At 42.1% G+C, this 6,038-nt stretch overlaps 1 pseudogene; it reads right to left on the reverse strand.

Annotated features, from left to right (window-relative positions):
• Positions 1 to 4,178: 4,178 nt before the first annotated feature.
• On the reverse strand, positions 4,179 to 5,145 carry LOC117018084 (RNA polymerase-associated protein LEO1-like; annotated as a pseudogene).
• Positions 5,146 to 6,038: the final 893 nt, after the last annotated feature.

Here is a 6,038-nt window from a genome sequence, read left to right on the forward strand (position 1 = left end):
CTACACCTGGAGAGGCAGGGGCAGAGGCTCTTTCATTCTCCCTCTTCTCCCCAGTAGTGAGCACACAGCTAATTCCGTTTTTGGGAAGACTGACTGAACTGTGCACTGATTTAGTATTTATTTAAAGTATTTATACAAGTATTTGTTAAAGTCCTATTATGCACCAGGTACCATGCTGGCACTGGAGAATACAACAGTGTGTTCTTGCCATAGCAAAGTTAACCACCTGTCCCAAAGTGTTTTTATGAATTTCTTCCAAGGATCAATAACCAGCCTGTGGGATTATTCCAGAGTTCTCCAGATGGCCTCAGCAGGAAGCTGGTTATGCCCTCACAGACCTTTGCAGTTACTGAACAGTTTGTCCATGAGCAGTCCCTTCAAACGACAAAAAGTATGTGCTCTCTTCCATAAGCACACGCTAAAAGATGGCAGGTGGAAACAATGTTGATACGCAAATATTTTCCAGCCAATAGTAAGGATTCCCATGCCCTTCCCTTGCTGAATAAATGTTTTTGGCCAACCTTCCCCAAGACATAGAATGTAAGTGGCACAAGGAAATGTAGGCTTGCATGGACAAATAAACTGAGAAACACTGTATAAGACATTCCACTCTTAGTCAAAAAAGCACCTTTGCATATTAAAGACGCTGCGAAGTCCTGCAGTAACCAATGAAATCCCACTAAAAATACTGAGAAACTACTGACATAGGTCAATCCAAGACTTTCGTTATTACACCTTTACAGACTTTGGGCTGTGTTGGGCAGGATCACAGGGACATTAGCAAAGGAAGTTAGAAATTAATGACAGAGCTACAAGGCTGAATCTGAACAGTACATCAGCTTCATCCTGTGGTGAGCATTCTGTTTTTCTACGAGGTATGCAATTAAGTTCATGAACCTATTGCAATGATGTTGCTAACGTTTTTTTGATATCAAGGGATTATTCATTATGAATTTGTACCAACTGGACAAACAGTAACGTAAGTTTACTATTTGGAAGTGCTAAAAAGGCTGCGTGAAAAGTTAGATGAAAACAACCTGAACTCTTCACCAACAATTCACGGCTCTTTCATCAGGACAATGCACCAGCTCACACGGCACTGTCTGTGAGGGAGGTTTTAGCCAGTAAACAAATAACTGTATTGGAGCACCCTCCCTATTCGCCTAATCTGGCCCCAAATGACTTCTTTCTTTACCTGAAGATAAAGGAAATGTTGAAAAGAAGACATTTTGATGACATCCAGGACATCAATGGTAGTACGACGACAGCTCTGATGGCCATTGCAGAAAGAGTTCCAAAATTGCTTTAAAGGATGGACTAGGCACTGGCGTTGGTGCATAGCTTCCCAAGGGGAGTGCTTCCAAGATGACTGTAGTGATATTCAGCAGTGAGGTGTGTAGCACTTTTTCTAGGATGAATTCGTGAACTTACTTGCCTGACTTCCTAAGATTACCTGCAGTTTGAGACTGTGCAGGAGGGTACAGCAGTGCTGGCAGGCTCCCTAAAGAGGAAAACATAACTAGGAAATGGTTCCCTGACTCTCGGTGAGGTAAACCGTCAGATGACTTCTCTCTGATTAGAAATCAGTCTAAACTTTCCCATGGCTCAAAATCCAGGAGTAAGATGTGATTTCTGGAAATACCTATACATCTCTGAGGCTCAAAGTTCTTAGAACCTCCTTTACAGGGATTGTAATGAGGAACAAAACGAGAATTATATATTAAAACCACCTGGCCCATCGTCGGAGGTGGGAAAGAGTCACCCAGAAGGTTAAAAATCAGACAAACTAAAAACCATAGGAATTAGTATTAAGCTGGAGGGCAACTTCCAGAACAGCGAAGTAGGCAGTGTGTGGATCCCCCTCCCCAAATTGTCAAACAACCATTTAAACTCTGGAAATTGTCCTAACAGCATATGGCAATGAGGAAACAGTAAAAAAAAAAAACATAGTATATCTTAATAAGAACAGCAAAAGTCCTTTAGCTTTTAATGGTGCTAAAAAGCACTTGAGCCACGATTTGCTCCCTCTTCCCTCTCCTATCTCAGTGTGACAGCATCTCTATTGGGGGTGGGTTACGGCCAAAAAGTTGGGGTTCCATCTCCCCCCATTCACAGTCTAAGACTGCAGTTTCTCCCTTTGGGGTACAGGGCAACAGCACTTCTCATTCCCCCAGCCCATGCTGTGTTGCAGAGGCTAAATTCCACGGTGAACGCATGGAGAAGAGGCTCCCTTCCTCCACTCAGTCCTATTGTCATGCAGAAGCTCCACCCAGCGGTGGCCCGCCAAGAATACGGATGCCCCCATGGCCTCACTCCAGCTCCTTCATAGGGCAGAAGTTATGCCAGGAAGGTGAGCTTAGAAGACTGGAGTCTACCACCCACACCCAACCTCTTACTACTTTAGTGACCAAATTTTGGTCTTCAAATACCATTTCCCCCTGAGAGGAACCAGGGCTCCTTGAAGAAGTGTGTGGGGACCAGGTCCACAGGCAGAGGAGCAGGCAGACAGTCAAGGTCTCCGGGCTCCATGGGAACACTACAGACAGCCAGATCTGTACACTGGGCCGCAGTCAAGGTCCCCTGGCTTCTTGGGCCGCTGTGTGCATGGGAGCAGGCCTGCAGGGCCTGCCGGATGATTTCTCCCATGGAATGCTCTTTGTTTTGTTGTACCTGCTGTACCTTGCTTCTTCTCTGCCTGCGTGACGATCACTACTCTTCAGCCGGCCTCCGCGGGAGACTCTCCCTGTCTGTAAGTCTCAATAGACCTATGTCCGAACTCAGCCACCTGGTGAGTTCTTTCAGTTTGCGGCTTCTCAGGAACAACTTGGACTCAGTCGGAACAAAGTGTCTGCAAGTAAGCTTAGAATGTGTACAAGTCAGCTCAGACTATCTTGTCATACCAACATGCAAGGAAACCTTCAAAACCTATCAGGGTATTTTAATGGGCTCAGAAGCCAACTAGAAGAAGCCTTTGGATTTAAGTGCCAGATTATAGGAAAGATTATGGAGGACAGAAACTATTAAACAACACCAGGGAAATGAAAATAGCAAAATCCAGACTGTGGGAAACTGCAAAGAACAAACACCCAGTTTCTTCAATCAGTAAATTACATGAGAAAAAAAAAAGAAAGAAAAATGGAGGAAGAATCTATAAAGGGACTTAAGAGATACTAATATATGAACCAGTCACAACATGTGAACCTTAATTGGATCTTGATTCAAGCAAACTACAGTCTGTCTTGTACCCTTCAGATGTGAATGAATTTCTGTTGCCATGGTTTAACAAAATAATACCAGTCCCTCGGCAACGTGGGTCCAACTTCAGTTACCACAGTAGACACGTATTAACTGTGAGTACTTGCATAAAGTACAAATGTCGCTACCAGCTGTTCAGTATGCAAATCACTATAGAGATAATGGTTTTGCATCATGCTCAATGACCAATTTGTCACTTCTTTCAAAGTCTGTTGGTGACCGGTGACTGGTCACTGTGCAACTGTTATTTAGTACACTCAGAAGCAGCAAAATGTGGGGAGTATGTGGATGTGTTGCCTCCTTGTCTTTCAGTGATAAAGCCACATGACATTTTACAAAACTAGAGAATCAAGAGAGAATTGGCCAACAGAGATGAAAATGTAGCAAAGGAACACAAAGTGACAACGCTAGGAGTGAAATTCAAGTAGAATGCAAAGCAGTTACAGAAGAGTTGACAGAGGGACAAACCATTCACACTACGGCCATTCCAGAGACTAGACATGCAGTCGGAGGAACTCAGGGAAGGCAAACTTAGTGACATAATTGGAAAAAGTGGTTGTGACAAAAAGACAAAGCTGTCCTAGAGGAAGCGACATCAGCTAAAATCTTTACATGAAACAAACTTGTCTCTAGGAGTTTTTCGTAACACTGGAGGCACAAAGGATAAAATGTTGGAGCTGATCAAACGTAGGCATATGACAACTTGCCAATACACAGAAGAGACGCTCTCATCATATTGTAAGTTACAAAACCAAAAGAAGGCAAGCATTGTTCAAACTATTTTTTTTTTGCTTCTGAACATTTTTTTATTCACAACTAGGATTATTTATGCAAAAGCAACTCAATGCATCATTTCAATCAAAACAAGTCGGCACTGTTTTAAAACAAACTGTTGAAAACAACACGTACAAGGAGTGCACACTTTATAATTCTGTCATCATCTTTTTCTTCACTCCCTGCTCTCCGATATTAGGGGGTTCACCTAATCACTGGTGAGTTGCTTTGCTCTTGGTAATGTCTGAGATTTATTTTCTTCTGCTTCATCACTGTCTGATGAATAGATTCCGGTCTCTTCCTTTCTGAGTTCCCGCTTGGTACTGGTTTTAATGGCTTCATCGCCTTCCTCCTTCTCATCGTCATTGCCGGGGTCCTGGTGGGGGGTGCTTAGTCCCTGCTGGTTCTGCTTATTCTGCAGACAGATGACTGTCATCCTCTGGTGAGTTGATTTCCAACATTTGTCTTCTTTCTTAACCTTTTTGGTACATTGGCATTCAGGATCACAACCAGCAATCGGTAAGATTCTAACCTTCTGTGTCCCCGAGCATCTATGAGCAAGTGGCAGGGTCACTTTTCTATGTGTAGCACAGTCTATAGAGTGAGGTCTAAAGGTGAGCTTGGATTTAAAGATGGCTTGTCCCTGTAGACCAGCATCTGCACTAACAAACAAGTGGATACGGTGGCTCTGCATGGGGCTTCGTGGACATCGCACACTTCATTGCCTACATGCCGGGACAGGCTTCCATCTAACCATCTGACTATCCGAGCACTGCTTTCTTTAATTTCATTTCCTTTTTCATCCCAACGTCTCCTCCACCGTATAGTATTTTCTACCTTTAATTTTAACCTGCTTCTATCTTCCTCTTCAAGCATTTTCTCATTTTCAAATTCATCTTCATAATACTGAGGATCAAAAGGTTTGGGTTGTATGATGAGAAATTTGGGTAGCTTAACAAAGTACAATTCATTTCCTAAATCAGACAGAGTTGATATTGGGAATTTCTACTTCTATTCTGGAATAGGTGGTTGATTGTCATCATCACTCTCCGAAGAAATGTCACCTACATCTCCCAACAGATCCGTGGTTCCACTATAACCTGAGGAAGTATCCATCTGGTACTGATGGCTCTAGGGGGACCACAATGAAGCTGACTCTCCACGTGTTGGTCAAACTGCAAACTGGATTGAGCTGCTGTGGGAAGAAACTGCTGGGGTGAAGAAGTGTTCTGTTCCCACTATTCTTGACAAGTGTTCACAAAGAAATAAAACACTCTAATTCTCAATGTTTCCAATGTTTTAAATTAGTGTACTAAATAGCTTTACTAGTTTTTCCATGTTCTTATATATTTATAACCAACAGAGTTTTTAATGTTTAATTGTTTAATGTTTTAAAGGTCACAGAGTAATCATAATTTTTTTCCATTAATTATTTAAATTATTTTTTCATGGGCATTTTTATAGTCCCACACTACTATGCAAAGTGAGGACTACTTATAGTTGAAGAAAAATGAGACAAGGACATTTGTATTGAGTAGATATTTGAGGACATTAAGGACTTTTTATTTTTCACTTGTAGCAATGGCAATGTGGTTATGTTTAAAAAAATGAGAGAGAAAAATCCTTGTCTTTTAGAGACACACACAGCTGAAATTATGTGATATCTGGGATTTGCTCAAAATAATATAGTAGGGAAGTACGAGGGAGTACAGATGAAATAAGATGGGAGATGTGAAGTTTATTTTACTGTTTATTTACTTTTGCATATATTTAAAGTTTGCAAAAAGAAATTTTAATGCTTTCATTGACCAGAAAATGTAAAACAATGTAACAGCCACCCAATGTTTAATTGCAATGTTTCATTTTACGTCTGTGGCTCCCTGGCCACTGAAAAGCCTGGCAATACTGCTAGGCTCAAGTGCAAATGGCTGGTGTGGGCTCCCGAGTAGGAAGGAAGCTATGTCTGTGCGAGGACATGCTGGTTCCGACTTTGCCTCCTCGAGGACACT

This window comes from Rhinolophus ferrumequinum, chromosome 26 (genome assembly GCF_004115265.2).
Source record: "Rhinolophus ferrumequinum isolate MPI-CBG mRhiFer1 chromosome 26, mRhiFer1_v1.p, whole genome shotgun sequence".
In the NCBI taxonomy this organism is placed as follows: domain Eukaryota; kingdom Metazoa; phylum Chordata; class Mammalia; order Chiroptera; family Rhinolophidae; genus Rhinolophus; species Rhinolophus ferrumequinum.